The 15,818-nt window shown below is 37.6% G+C and overlaps 1 protein-coding gene across 3 annotated transcripts in view; it reads left to right on the forward strand.

Annotated features, from left to right (window-relative positions):
- HJV (hemojuvelin BMP co-receptor) overlaps window positions 1–15,818 on the forward strand; it is a 464,608-nt gene that overhangs the window by 141,514 nt on the left and 307,276 nt on the right. For all 3 annotated transcript variants that reach the window (XM_044079987.1, XM_044079988.1, XM_044079990.1), the window contains exon 2: window positions 4,471–4,530. The gene's annotated coding sequence lies outside the window, so the exon portion shown is untranslated. The remainder of the gene's footprint in view (window positions 1–4,470; window positions 4,531–15,818) is intronic.

Genomic DNA, 15,818 nt, shown 5'->3' on the forward strand with positions numbered 1-15,818 from the left:
TGTGGGGAGTGGAAGGTCATGCTATGTGTTCCATGTTTCTTGCTTGGGCTCCTCACTTCCATTGGCATAGCCTGTGAACATATGTCATTCTTGTGTGCTGTTTCCTATCATAGCTGTATATCTGTGTATATCTACGCACACACACACACACACACACACACACACACACATATATATATATATATATATATATATATATATATATATATATATATATATATATATATATATATACATATATGTGTGTGTGTATATATATATATATATATATATGTATATATATATATATATATATATATATATATATATATATATATATATATATATATATATATATATATATATATATATATATATATATATATATATATATATATATATATATATATATATATATATATATATATATATATATATATATATATATATATATATATATATTTATATATATATATATATATATATATATATATATGTGTGTGTGTGTGTGTGTGTGTGTGTCTGTAAAGCAATACATACCCCATGCTAACGCACTTACACATGCTTACTGGTGTTTACATATGCTTGACCTACTAACTAGTGCCTTATTCATTATGACACTGACACTTCACTCCAATTAACTTTTAATTGATATTTTGCAGGTTATACAGCAGACAGATGTTGCAATATGTTCATGTACAGATTACCGATGGTAAATGGTATGTGATACAGTGGGATTCAGTACGGGAATGTCTGTTCGTTAGGCGGTTGCTCAAACAAATACACTATTGCTGTGCTGCTTTATTTGCATATATTACCCATATAGCTAGGGCTCCTGGTTCCCCAAACACATACCCCAATGCCTCCCTAACACTGCAGTCATCCATTCTCCAGTGAAATTCGTGGTGTATCCACACCACTACTCATTCGCCACTCCCTACTCCTATAGACCCATCCCATTGGTTGAGTCACTCCACGTATCCTCAGAACTCCCAGATGTTTAGCCCACAAACATTGGTGACATGAGCGAAAAAAAAAGAATACTATTCGCAATTTTTGGGCTGTCCGACATTGGACACGCATGTGTTTATGTCAAGATTGGACTCTATACTTCATTACATCCTTACTCCCGTTAACATGGCACTACAATAAATTAATAGGTATGACTGTGGTAATGCACACGTTACACATGAGAGCCTAATTATGTATGTGGTTGGCGTATTTCTTTTACAAATAGACCAGTTTAGTAATTGGCATTGCTGTAGCAGGCAGATCACAGGAATGATTCCATGTGTGGGAAAGTCCTCATATTTGATTATTTTCAGCACAGCGCTGACTTTGGACATTGTACACACTTCTGCGTTTTAGCAGTTTTATCCCATCCCTCTTCTGCACAACCTATTATTCTATCTACTGCCGAGGTTTGTAAGGGCACATTCATGTTATTTATGTCTGCAAATGGAATGAATGTGTTACAGAGAATGTACTTCTACATATTGATGTCTGCATGTGTGTATGCATATATACTTATAACGAACTCGCTGACATCCACGGGGTGGTCCAGTTAGAACCAGCCCATCCAACCCTGGCATGCCTGGCTCCATAATTTCATTACCATAGTTCCTCCATCCCACCCATGTTCAAAATGCATGCATACCATCCATTGTCCACTTATCACAGCTATGATACACCTCCACACATTGCCCTCTCCCGAGCATGTGGGGCCCTACACGTATGTTGTCCCAACCCATGTATTCTCAGGCTCTCCCACCATTAAGTCCTTGAACATACCTGCCCTTGCTTGTGTAATGGTCGGATTGCCAAATGGTCATCAATTATTGGGTAGTCCCACCAGGGACTACCCTCTGTGTGTAAAATAGACTTAGTAAATCAACAATGTTATTCCATTGGTAATATCCTGCCTGTGGTGTGAGTAGCAGTGCTTTGCTCACTCCTGCCCAGCTGGATATGACATACACTGACAGCGCTATATAATACTGGGGTTGCTGTTGATTCCCTTATCATTCCTTTTGTATGCTTTATTGTTACGTCATTCTTTTTTCATATATATATATATATATATATATATATATATATATATATATATATATATATATATATATATATATATATATATATATATCTGTATATACTTATATACATTTCCTATGCTGGGCACTGCTTAGACCCATGCAAGTGCACTCAGACTTGCTTACTGGTACTTATATGTGTTTACTGCTGCTTATTTGTGCTTACACCTGCTTACTAGTACCTTATTCATTATGACAGTGCTACTTTACTTGAATCATATTTAAGGTAAATATCTCATGCGATACTCTTATGTTGGTTTTACAGCAAAATGACATTCATTCTACATGGAAAATGATATGTGCTATTGTTGGGCTCAAACTGTGAATGCCTGTTTGTTAGGCGGATGCTCTAAACACTACGCTATTGACACTTATGTTGATTCTGCATGTTTTTCTCTATTTAAATGAATATGATGTGTAAGCTATGCTCGGCGGAGGGACGTGATGTGCAGACATGCTACGCTTTGCTTACACCTTCAATATTGCAGCAATTCGAATGTATGATAGGGACACAGGGACAGGGAATCTAATTGTGAAAGTTCTAGGGACAGGGCTCAACATTCCACTATGTGCTTGTGTGTTTACTACTTCAATTTTATTTCACTGTTCGTGGACAATCTTGTATGCTTAGCATACATTTCGGTATCCACGGACACTGAATTACTGACTTACTATTAGGGGCGGGCTCTACTAGTAGGCATAGTAGGTTTTGCAAGTGTTGGGTTATGTTTGTGCCTTTATAGAGCACTTGTACATACCCCCTACACTTGCACACATTTCCTGTGCATGTCAAGGGTGCGGCGGCGTGCCCTCATACATATTCATATGGCGCTGCTGCGCGATCTGTAGTGAGGACACTTGGTGCAAGCCTAAAACCGTCCTTGCACCGAGCTTCTTGAATCCCGGGGATATTCTTCATAGGTTCATAGGTGTTTACTAGACTAACAACTACTAAGGCCTTTATAAGCCTAGCCAAGCATACCAAGTGTATGCTGCAAGTTCATGTGTCTTAGACTTTATTTGAAGGGGTATATGCAAGCTACAGCAAGATTTATATGTTGCCCTGCCCAGTAGAAACATAGGTACTAGAACTGGAATGAATTTCCAGTTTCCCAGATGGTGTTGGCTTTGAAAATGATATTTGTACCACCATGTACACAATGCAGTATCATTGGGGGCTAAGGTGACTTTTCACAGTCCTCCTGTTATTTCAACCAGATTGATCAAAAGTGCGTACCTCAGGTTGACAAACACTACAACATGATGCAGTTTGTGGCTAACACTTTAAATATTACTCCACTGATTAAACTAGCAAGAGAGATGTTAAAGAGCATGGGACTGAGAGTGTCCCCATGAGGGAATCCTTTAGGGATATGTAGTGAATCAGAGTAGGCATGTTTTATACTTTCAGTCTCCTACAGTGAACTTGCACTAAAACCACAGTCTCATACAGTGTATTTACACTAAAACCACAGTCTCCTACATTATACTTACACTAAAATCATGGTGTCACACAGTGTACTTGCACTAAAATCACTATAACTGCACTACTAAGGCACACTATTGCATCTCATATAGCCATGGTCTACCTGTAATGACCATTTCTCATCTGATTGCTAACTTATGCAGCAGTCTGCTTTGTGTTATATTTCAGCACAGAATTAAAACATAGCATCTTGTGTGAAATAGTTAACTTAGAATTAATTAATAATTGTCTGGTGAGTGAAAGATGTATACAACTGACCAGATATTTATTTAATTCAGGTTGTTGTTGAGCATTATTACTGCATAGACATTTCTTCTGTTTTTCTCACCTTGACTCCAGTTCTGTAAACATGATGTTACTTTTCTGAAATGGAGATCTTTTGGAATACCAGGTGCCTTGCAGTTCACAATACAGAGAAAAAGGTATAGTTTATCTCAGCTGATGGCAGATATGGATACTCTAAGGTGTTGGTTTCAGTTTTCAGACTAGTTCATGTGATTTCTCTCCATTAAACATGATTCATTTTGTTGTAAAATCAAATGTGAGGTGGCATTCTCACATTTTGCCTGTGTAATGGATGATTTTTAATTGTAACATGGACACCACAAAATCTCTGAGCTCCATGGCTGTGACAATATCTCCAAAGGGTTTTCCCTGCTGTGACAGGTTGAACATTAGCCTTTTCAGTATTGACATGTGGCTCATATGTTTTCTTTTTCTGTTGAGCAAACAGTGAAAGTTCAGAAGTGACAGTCAGCAATGCACTATGGAAGTGGGGCATGTTGTTCTCTTCCAAAATCAAGGAACTGATTAAAGCAGGCCCCTTCCTGAACTGTTTCTCTTTGTCATTTCATTGGAAAATCTAATTCTCAAAAAAGATAAGCAAGATCTGTTTTTTGTTTCTCACATTCACAGTTACTAAAAGAAGAGGAAAATCCCTATTACGCAGTAGGATCACAGTGTTATTTTGTCAAGGTAAGTTGATTTATCATTTTAATTTGAAAATATGTGTTATGTGCAATATGACTGAGGTTCCATATGAACTCAGGATTTCATATGTGTAAAAATAAATAAATGTTTGTTAATTCTATCAAAATATGCAGCAGATATGTAGCCCAGAAATAATCCTTCCTCAAAAGTTAACTGCAGCGGGTAAGACATAAAAAAATGATTGTTCCCATTTGCCTGTTTTAATTACTTCATTGAGATCTGTATTACTATTTTAACTAAATCTGTTAAATCTACTTGACTGTTGCACAATAAAAAATATGGCATTTGCAATGTGATTTTAGCTATTGATGTTTTTGATCTGGTGTGGCATTTTTTTCTATTCTTTTTACTGAGTGAACACATGTTGTAAACTATTTTATGAGCTATATTCTTCCCATTTTTATCTATATTATTTTTTGTGGAGCTCTTCTTCCATGGCCTCCACAGAACAGGTGTCTTTTATCCAAATCAAACCTTCCCAGTAAACATATTCAACAAATAAACAAATAATGATTATTAAAAATGCAAAATTAGAACATCAACCTTGTATTTGTTTTGCAGTATAAAATGTAACTTTATACATTTTAAATTTGTTTCTGTGCACTTCCCTTCGAAGTATGAAGAAAGCATTGATCCTAAGCAGTAGATATTTGGATATGTTCTTGTATGCCTGCATATGTGTATAGAATATATGTGTGCATGCATATGTGTGATTGTGTATGTGTGTGTATTCGTGCAGACTGTTCAGGTAGTTTTGGCTGAATTGCTTTCCTAGGTCCTTTTCCACTAGACTGTCAGCCCCTTTCTGTTGATCTTGAACCTATTTCTTCCCCTGTTTATATATATGTTTCAATAGCCATAGCCAAGAGTGGCAATCAACCAAAGTGGCCTTCATCCAGGCAGACATGGATATAGATGACAGACCTTTTGCTGTCTAATTAGTGACATTCCTGTGATAGCCAACACATGCAGGACCCCATATTACTGCTACAATGACTCATGCATGCTGTTGCACACAAGCAGAAATGCAGGTATTATGCTATACACAGCCTAGAGGTACACACATCTCAGTCCATTTGCTGCATGTTGGAATGCCTGTCTCCACTTGGTCACTTATACAGCAAGACTGGCTGCCTCCTTACAGCAAGCTGCCATTGGCCATTCAATGCCATCCTCTCCCACAGGCTCCACAGCACCCAAGTCATTAACTGAGTTCAGCTTGTCAGGACCAAAGGGCCATGTATTACAATGTAGCAGCAACAGTAGCAGATTATAACAAGCTGAAGCATTAAACAAATGTAGTAAGCAGAGAACTAAATGACTGAGTGTTCTTCACAACAAGATAAAACAAGATAAGATGAAACATTTATATATAGCACAGAATAAGCAGCCTTATAATTTAATATGATTTGTGTAACATTATGTTTGAATAAAATTCTGTTTGGATGAAAATGATTGTTATAGTAGCTATACACATCAGTATAGTCAGGGTTAAACTTGAGATTTGGCTTGGGGTTAGTTCTGGGGTTTTAGTTAAGATTATGATCAGGATTCAAGACATCATGAAAGTAACTGGTATGTTGTTTTCCATAGTTGGGGCATTGTTTGGTCATGGGTGTTCATCCTAAGTACCCAGATTAAACCATCCTACAGTGTTCAAAAATATGAATTACCCTCGACTTTGCCTGATGTATTATTAGACAGTGCTGCTATTTTTAGAATAAATATCTTAGCTTTTTAAAATAGTGACATTGCATAATAAGAACTTTCTTCCTGTTCTGTGTCTATGTTGAAATGTTAAGTCCGCAGGTATGGTTTAACAAAGTAATTAATGCGTATGTGCATTGACACATTGGAAGTAAGTCCTATGCAGTAGCTGCTACTGTAAAGGTAACATTAGGAGGCGTAACAAAACAGTGATCACTAACACCCAGACCAGAAGCACTTTAGGAAAAAAAATAATACAAGAAAAATTAAATATATAAATACAATTGATAGTAGGAGGAATCACACTAAAAAGGAAAACTTTTGAGATTCACCACACAGCAAAAAAATGGCAGCAATAAGTTTCAACTTCAACTTAAACTATAGTGTTGTTAGAGGGCTACAAATCCTAAGGACTTAAACTGCATAAAAGTGAAGCAAGAGATACTACATAATGAGTGAAAGTATCTAAAATGTTACAAATTATGAAAGGTTATTTACAATATGAACCCTTATAGTACAATAAAATATCAAAAGAAATATCAGAGTGTCATGCTTTTCGAAGAGCTGCAGAGGGAGGATGGAAGTTAATGACTCATGTCGGCCCACCCACCCTATGGGGAGGTAGGCAGCCTAGTCTCACTGTAATAAAGCACAGTCATTATCCTGGCATGCTCTGTCTGCATAAGCAGTATGTTTATATGCAGCTCCCAAAGGAAGTGATTGTAGAGCTTGCTAGGCTGCCACATGGTTGCAGGACTTATGGCACACTCCCCAGTAGTATAAACAAGAAATAGTTAAACTTTAAAGCTTAGCATTTCAATACTGTGATGCTGCTTATGTAAATTTGTCAAAACAGTGACAGCTGCCCTTATGTAAATTTGTCAAAACAGGTGACAACTGCCTTTGAACCACTGACTGATTTAATTATTCTGTTTTGCTATGAAATTCATGGTTACATTGGAAGTAGCTATGAATCAGAGTATGTTCTCTTCCTCTCTGCAATAAAAGCAATGGAAAACAGTTTCACACCTCTCTGTCTTGTTTACATCAGCCTTGGCTCCTGACTACAGATTTTTCTGTGTCTATGGTATGTTATGCAAGTGTAGACACATTCCTCTGCAACTCATGTTAGAAGTTAAGCTTATAAAATGTGGGTGGTATTTCCCTTCCTTTGATAGCAAAGTGAGGAAATGAAAGTTTTAAGACGTACAAGCAGGTTTCAGGTACCTACACAGTACTAGAATCATACTGTAGGGAGAAAGGCAACCTAACAGTTGAGTTAAACTGTAGGAGAAGGTTGAGTTTTCCTTTAACCTCTTCATAAGCCCTAGAAATGGGCTGGATTGAGCCTGGGAAATGGTAATGTAAGTCTAACTGACCTAGTCAATAAAACAAGGAGCTGGAGGACTATGGAGAGGGGGGAAAGAAAACTAAAAAAAATGTCCTAAGTTACAGTACCAAAATCAAATAAAACAACCAAAGATATCTCAAAATTAGGCTGTATTCATTAAAAAAGACAAACAAGTCCAAGTCCAGATGCAATATTGGAAATACACTACACCCTTCTACACCTAGATTATATCCAAATTGCATGACCCCTGAAAAAAGTATCAACTTCAACACAAAATGGCATTTATGTTTTCTGCCTCTTGGCAACTAATTATTTCCTCATAGTAATTTAAGGATAAGCATGAATTAACATCCTTACAAATAAATTGAGCCTACATGTTACTCTTTTATCTAAAACATTATCTCTTATAAAGATGGTTTTACTCTAATTCAAGCCCTATCCAGTTATGGCTCTTTTGGATCTGATGGTTCTCTTGGATCTGATGATCTCTTATCCTGGTTACTCAAAGAATGCAGGGATCTAATCTTCACACATATATTTCATATATTTAGCCTCTGTCTCTCACACACAGCAAACTTTCCCAGTTGTTTGGAAAAGTGCAGTGATAACACCCATCATCAAATGTCTTAAATCATCCAACATTTTAGACGTTCTGTCCTAACTCCATTCATGTATTATGTTTTGGACCCCGAACAGAAGCTGGAATGTTCACAACAGCTGATGTTGAAACAACAGAATCATATCATCAGAAACCTGGGAACTTAAAAGCAATGGTAGAATCACAAAGGATTCATTTTTGCAGAGGTTACACCATGCTAAAATATGAAAAGAAAGCCTTCGTTTTGCCGAATAAGTAGGCATAATTTGTGACTATGCAGAGAGAACCTTTATATGTATTTATCTGACCTGACAGAATCTGGGGTGATTTCCTTCATATTTAATATTTTGTACAGAAATGGACCCTTCCTGCATCACACCAAAAATTGCATCAGAAATATTTATTCTTATTTCAAGTTTAAAAATCTGTTTATTTTCAGGCATTCATGTAATTCAAGATACATATTTTGGATCTTCATCACCTACCACTATTATTTCTTCCTCCTGCTTTACCTATCAATAGATTATTGAAGTCCTGGATTTTGTGTTTTATTTCCATTAGTATACATTTATTACAGTGACTACTGTTTTAACCATCAGTATGAAAAGTATATTTTGAAAGAATTTATAGTATGGGGAATTTTCTATTTGCATTAGGGGTAGCAACATCATGATTGTATTAAGCGGGTATAGAAGTAAAGTCAGCTGTATGTGACGTATTCAAAACACACTTCAGTTTTTTTAATTGAAATGAATTTTACATTCCTAACATTCATAATTAAGATCTGGAGATCTTATTTCCAGTTCACTGTTTTCAGAGTATGGATTTTAGGAGGTAATGGCCATCATACTGTTGGGTGGTAGGTGGTCTCTGTATCCCACAGCCACATCAGCCATACCATGTATGTGTGTGTGGAGGACAATGAACACAGTAGACTACAGTATGCTTCACAATTAATAGTTGCAGTCTACATACAAGCACATGCCTTGTTTTATTCAGTGTAACATCCCACCTTTAACTTCTTTTTGGTGTCAGTTAAAAATTGTCTCCTTCATGGCTTTCCCCAGTCAAACAGTCCAGCCAAAACAAGCTCAGACTGCCACCATGGATGATTGTTTGACAGTGTACACCGATTCAAGAGCTTAGATTTCAATCATTCATAATAGTTAAGTACCCACACTTTTCTCCAGCAGGACAAATAATCATTATTTGTGTTTTGAAAATTAAATTCAGATTTCTATCCATCAAGCAGCTGATAAGCTGGCAATACCATATTCTTTTTTGTTGCAATTAATCTAAAACAAAAGTGCACATTACCAGATATCATTACAGTTTGAATAAGTAAGCAAGACCTCAACAAGCTTTTTCGATAACAAAGTGGAAGAAGTAATATTTTGTGCAATAAAAGTTGTGGCAAGGACACAGCAGGCAGTTATAATTATCCATAAGAAAGTCCATTGTCATTTTCAGATATTCAAAACTGGTACCTCCAAAATTATTTCAGTTGAAGATAGGAAAACAGTGTTTGTTTAAAATGGCTCTTAAAGGTTTTTTATACTTCAGTGAAGGTTTATTATACCTCAGTGAAAGATGTTTCATATTATGGGTAAAAATCCTATAGAAATATTTTTTGTCAAAATTTCATCCCTTTAGGAAAGGAGTGGAAATTAAAATGATTGCAAAAACTTAATTAAGATAAACAAGATTTGCACATTATTTTGCCAATTAGGTTGTGTGCAGATTGTTAAAAGATGGCATCTGTAGAGTCAGTTCAGTTAAACAAAAGTGAGCAGTGATGCTCTTCAGACAAGTGTCCCTCTAGCTACCTTCCCAATTTTGAGCACCTTGTTACATCCTGATGGGATTTAAGTCATTACCCATAAGTCAGCTTTGGGAACAGTACGCTTTAATCACTGTAGCTATTAGATTTTTCTTGTGAAATACTTGCTGGTTTGATGTTGCACAACAATATACAATTTATTTGTGAATATCGATACATGACCCATTCTGATACAGCTATGACAGAAGCTATAAAATATTGCTTGTCATTCACAGCACAGTTCTTTTCAAGAGGACACTTCACCATCTACTGCTCTTTTAATTTCTTTGCAAATTGCTCTCGTATTTGTTAATGTATGTTTACACTGTATGTAATAATGAAACAAAATGCAAACTAACTTACTACCAAAATAAAGAAAATGACATGGACAATGCACGTACTGAAAACTTTAATGTTAGCGCTTTTGTAGAGATTGGTATCCCTACTTCATCAGACAGATAAACAATGAAAGGAACCATTTAAAAGCTAAATCATCACATGACTTGGTCAGCTGACTTTCTATAAACCTCCATATTAAGTTTACCTAAAAATATTTGAAAAACGCTAAAACTTAAAGGTTAAAAATTAAAGTACTTCAAAGTACTTTGAAAGCAGTGGGAATATAACTGAATGTGTTGATTGTAAATATACATATTTCTAAGAATCAAGTATTTGAAAAAATTAAATATTAAAAATTAAAAGCTTAAATATTTGAAAGCATTCTGAACAAAACTCAGTAGGAAAAAGAGCACAAGTATGTGTGTCAAACATACTCGTATTATATTACTTCATGCAAAATAATAAACTAACTTGTATTTTATTATCTCATTAAACTTTTCCATTTTAAGATACAAGCAATGGAACTAGCATCATTGATGCCTGGTTGTTTAAAGGCATCCACTCTTATTTGCCACAGACGTTCTCACTGTTCTAATCTTAATGATGTAGGGCCCCCTCTTTCTGGTGCTTCTTCAGGATCAATAACTTTAAAGAAAGAGTGTTCTGGATTATTGTGTACATGTTTAGCCAATGCATTTTCGAAGAGCATGTTTAAGTGTGAGGCTTGTTGTTACTGTAGATTCATAGAAAAAATAAATTTCTTTCAAATTAGGAACACGAAATACACTTGTAGGGGAAATGTAATTGTAATTCCAGGTGCATTATTTATATTTGGCAAAATGTAGATAATGCCCCAGTGTTTTATACTGGGAAGACTGATAGGTGATTTAAAGAAAGGGTATATTAATATCTATATGCCATCAGGAATAGAAACATCGAAAACGCCTTGGCCAAACAAATTCATAAAGAAGAACCAGAAATAGCAGGCCCTACATCATTAAGATTAGAACAGTGAGAACTTCTGTGGCAAATTAAGAGTGGATGCCTTTAAACAATCAGACATCAATGATGCTAGTTCCATTGCTTGTATTTTAAAATTGAAAGGTTTAATGAGTTAATAAAATACAAGCTAGTTTATTATTTTGCATGAAGTAATATAATATATGAGAATGTTTGACACACATAGTTGTGCTCTTTTTTTCTACACGGTTTTGTTCCGAATGCTTTCAAATATTTAAGTTTCTAATTTTTAATATTTCATTCTTTCAAATACTTGATTCTTAAAAATATGTATTTTTGCAATCAACACATTCAGATATATTCCCACTGCTTTCAAAGTACTTTCAAGTACTTTAATTTTTAACCTTTAAATTTTAGTGTTTTTCATATGTTTTTAGGTAAACTTAATATGGAGTTTATAGAAAGTCAGCTGACCAAGTCATGTGATGATTTAGCTTTTAAATGGTTCCTGTGAAGATAGGTGATGACTGCCAGCCTAGCTAGATAGAATGTTGTAGATAATTCATTCATTTGTAAATATTAATGTAAGCCACGGGCTCTTAAATGTGAAAAGACTGTATTGGATGTTGAACTGAAAAAAAAAATATAATGACAGTGCACTCTACAGTGTACTCTGCTGTAAGAAAGCTGATAAGTCAAGCATTGTAAAATTCTTTGCTCTAAAACTCAGAGCCAAGATGTTTATTGGTAGGCATTCTACATATTGTTTTGAGGCCAGAGTTAATGGCTAGAATTTACATGTATAATTTCTTTTATTGCTCTGGCTTCCTGACCAGCTGCAAGATCAAAAGGGCTATTATCTTCTACATTTCTGTTAGCCTGCAAACCAGAAAGAAATGATGTAATCTGAAATGAATCAGTGGTACTGCATTATCAATTTAAGGACATAGAGACTCAGATCGTTTAGCTTTTGTCTTGAGAACATCCAACATCACCAGCACTGTCTTGCTCTATATGTAAGTTTATTTTAGAACTGTGTTTCTCTTAGAAATAGCTAGGAAACAGGAAGATTAGACAAAGTATTTTTCTGTGTTGATGTCAGAACTATTCTACTGTATTATTTTAAGCATTCTCCTGTGATCTCTGAACTCTTGACTAGCACTGTGTAGTAAGAAGTATTGATTTGTGTTTTTATTATTTATTATTAAATAGTTTTAAACCTTTCAACTGTGGCTGTTTTGTGTAGAGATAATTTAAGCTCTAAAGTACATTGCATGCATATAGTGATACTGGCCAAGCCACTCCAATAAGATTTGACTGTTCAGTTGCACTTACCATTTGGATAATAATATTGCACAGTAATAATTGGACACACTTTTAAGGGCCTTTGAGTAGCTGATAAATATTAGCTTGGTGGTGGCAGTGATTCCTACCGTATAGTCTGGGTAAAAAGGGCACAGCTGGAGAACCTGTGACAGCCTTCTCCAGGAGTGTCTATGTGGTTGTATATACCTCTTATCTCAAAGTGTGTGTGTGTGTCAGCTACATGGACAGGGACACAAAGCACTGGTTGGACAGAGAGGGTGCTGGAGGTTTTAGCTTGCCCACTAGGCTGAGATCTGTCCTGTATAGCTGTGCCAGTGGGGAGTCTTATTGGGGATCTGGAGAGGAAGGTGGAAACCAGCCCCAGACTGACTGTGATCTCTGTGTGCTCCTAAGGGAAATTGTACTTTACTGTGTGTGTTTTTATTATCCTTTCCCTATATGGACACCCTTCACTGGTGTTAGTGGCGAGGATTGAGGCTCCTTGATTGCTGGGCCAGTGCACGGGCACCACATACTAATTGTTTGGCAGTGGTGGCATATTAATTTGTTGGCAAATACTAATTGGATTGAAGTGGTGTGGGTACTGTGAATTCCTGTAGCTTGTGTATAGTGATCACTGAGGGTGTTTTTGTACTCTAAATCAGCCATGCAGTGAATACTCAGAGTTCAGATCACAATTGTTTTATTTCTTTTGTGAGCTTAGTTTGTCAGGGAGAGTAGGCAAGCATATCAGCAGAGGAGCACGGAAAGCTGACAAGGAGCCAGCTGTTTGAGATGTGCCACGCTAGGGGACTGGTGCATGGAAACCTGACTAAGGCAGACATGATTGCAGCTTTGGTCACAGCTGCATCAGAAAACAGTAACCAGGAGGAAGATCAGACTGGCAGTAGCAATGTACCACACTCAGAGAATGGACAGCTCAACCTTTCTGCAGAGGACTTAAAAATCCATCTGGAGCTAAAGAGACTTCAGTTGGATGCCAGGCATTTGGAAATAGAAGCAGCTGAGAGACTGAGGTGTCTAGAGAGTGAGGACAATGAGAAATTGTGATGTTTGCAGGCTAAAGAGAATGAGAAACTGCTACACCTGGAAACTGAGGAAAAGGAAAGGCAGAGGCAGCATGAAAAGGAGATGCTGACTCTTTGCCAGAGTCATGGAGGTAATGGGGAAGGGAGTAACTGGACCCCAGAAGCACAAAAGGTCAGTAAATTTCTTCCACAGTTTAAAGAGGGGGATAATTTTGATAGTATCATTCATATGTAGAGGGTATGTAAACAGTATGATGTTGACCAAAGGCTCTGGGTACGGTTCCTGACACCCTTACTCCATGGTAAAGCTGCAACTGTGTTGTCTAAACTTGATGATTGAGAATATGTTGATTATACTGCTGTTAAGAATCACTTGTTAGAATGTTTTAAGCTAACACCTGAAACTTATAGGAAAAGTTTTGTCAGCATAGACGCAAGGCAAATGAAAGTGTGTGTGAATATGTTGCTGAACTAAGCACTTATTTTCATAGGTGGGTGAGTGGATGTCAGGTCACCACTTTTGAAGGACTGGCAGACCTTTTGGTGAGGGAACAAGCCTTTAGCACTTTGCTTGAGAACATGAGGATCTGGTTAGTTGATAGACAATGTGCTACATCAGATGGGTTGGGGAAGAAGGGAGACCTATACCTAGCAAGCAGGGCATCCCTGGACAGGAAAGGGACCCCCCCAGTACTGCCCATAGGTCTAGAGAACCCATGGTGGGCAGCCCAGACTGCCCCAACAGAATCTGCCAGTACCAGGGGAAGCCACTAGTCCAGGTACATGTCCAGGATCTAGGGTTAAATGTTTTGAATGCAACCAGTGTGGTCATATGGCATACAGATGACCAAGGAGGCAAGGTGAGGAACAAAAGGTGGGAGAGCCAGTAAGTGGGAAAGACAAAATGCCAATAGTAGGTTGTCATGAGACAAAAGGGGTACCGAACTACAATCCTGCAGATGTTCTGATAGGGAAGGATTCTAATGAAGCAGTACCATGTGTTTATGCAGTTACATGCAGTCAGGCTTTGAGACAAGCATGGGGTAGTCTAGTGGAGACCCAGACAGACCCCATACTTGCAGCCAGGATTGGTGAGGTGGTTACTTCAGGGAGGAAGCTACGCTGTAGCAGGGAGACTGAAGGTGAACCACAGCTACTTGTGGGTACTGATGTTCCCTTGTAAAGAGTGACTGCAAAGGTAGAGGTGAGTAGTAGTACCCAGGCTGACAGGGAGGCACCACTGTCAGAGGATGCCAGACTTCCTGTGGATGGGTCCTGGGAAGGGTTAGAAGGAGAGAGGTGAGAAAGGCTCAACTCTCAGACCCTACATTGCAAGCCCTGAGGCAGGTAGCTAATGAGGGACCTAATTCTCAAGGGAAGAGGGAATCTGTATACTGGGACAAAGAGTTACTGTATAGAGAGTGGATCCCTGAGGGAGGGCTAGAAGGTGAGAGGGTACAGCTGTTGGTAGTGCGTAAAGCCTACCATCTGGTGCTTCTAGCCATAGCCCATGATATTTCCTCTGCAGATCACATGGGCATAAAACATACAAAAAGATGTATTATGCAGAACTTCTATTGGTCTGGAATTTCCAGAGATTTAACAGGGTACTGCAGGACCTGTGAGCAGTGCCAAAAGGTAGGCAAGGAAGGAGACAAAGTGAGAACTCCTTTAATGCCTTTGCCTGTGATTTAGGAGCCATTTCAGGGGGTAGCTATGGATATTGTGGGGGCCTCTTAGTACCCCAAGTTCTACAGGGAAAAGGTGTATCCTAGTGGTAGAAGAGTATGCTACAAGATACCCTGAGGCAGTGGCTTTGTCCTCTCTTGAGGCAGAAAAGGTGGCAAATTCTTTGTTAGAGATTTTCAGCAGGGTTGGTTTCCCAAATGAAATACTGACTGACAGTGCCAATTTCATGTCAGACCTGCTGGCTTGTCTGTGGAAGTACTGTGGGGTGAATCACCTGAAGACCACTCACTACCATCCCCAGACTAATGGTCTTGTTGAGAGGTTAAACTCTACACTCAAGTCCATACTATGGGCATTTGCACACAAGTTTAAGAGGGAGTGGGACAAATATCTGCCCCATCTGTTGTTTGCTTACAGAGAGGTTCCCCAGGAATCCACAGGTTTTTCACCCTTTGA

This window comes from Protopterus annectens, chromosome 8.part0 (assembly GCF_019279795.1).
Source record: "Protopterus annectens isolate FY-2018-M chromosome 8.part0, PAN1.0, whole genome shotgun sequence".
In the NCBI taxonomy this organism is placed as follows: Eukaryota; Metazoa; Chordata; order Ceratodontiformes; family Protopteridae; genus Protopterus; species Protopterus annectens.